We start from the raw sequence: 764 nt of genomic DNA, 5'->3' as shown, positions 1-764 counted from the left end.
GTTTGTTTCTCTGTTTTTTTTTTTTTAATGCTACTGAGACGGGCAAACACATCCAATTACAAGTAGTAGGAAGTAAAAATATTTTAGGCCAACGATAAAACTAATATTTGTAAGGCGACTTTCACACAAATGTAGAAACCCTCCAACTATCTAGATGCTACTATAGTCAACCCTTCAACCAATCCCTACAGACACCATTGGAAAAGAGGAACTAATATAATCAATTTTCTGGCAAGTAGAGCAAGAAAAGATTCATTTCTCTTGAAAGTGTGGAAATAAAGACTATACAAATGAGGACAAACAGAGACTATAGCAGAGGCTATTTAGGGCTTGCTATAGCAAGGGAATCAGCCACCACCACCTACTTGAATCTGGCAGAAACTCAAAGGCAGGCACAGGAAAACTTTCTGGTGAAAAAATGGGTATGCTCGGGTGTGATCTGAGCCGGGTGGTAGGCATGGGGAAATTGGAGGCAGACTAACTAGAAGCGGGGTATCCTAGGTAAGTGGTTTGGGAAGCATATTTGGCTTTCTCTGGCTGGTCCTGAACTGGAAGCAGGGGCAAAAATGAGGGGAACTGGGCGTCCCTGACCAAAGCCCAATCTCTGGGCTGATTGCTTCAGAGGCTGTGGTTTGGCTTCTTGAACTGGTTGCTGCAGAGGTTGTGGGTCAGAGTTCTGTTGTCATGTATGGTCTGGCCATTGTGTATTTGTACATTCCGTCTCTCAAAAGCAATCCAAAGTGTGATGTCTCAAACACTGAAAA

The sequence above is a fragment of the Orcinus orca genome, chromosome 3 (genome assembly GCF_937001465.1).
Source record: "Orcinus orca chromosome 3, mOrcOrc1.1, whole genome shotgun sequence".
Taxonomy (NCBI): Eukaryota; Metazoa; Chordata; class Mammalia; order Artiodactyla; family Delphinidae; genus Orcinus; species Orcinus orca.
The sequence above is the reverse complement of the archived record's forward strand: the minus strand, read 5'-3'. Positions refer to the sequence as shown.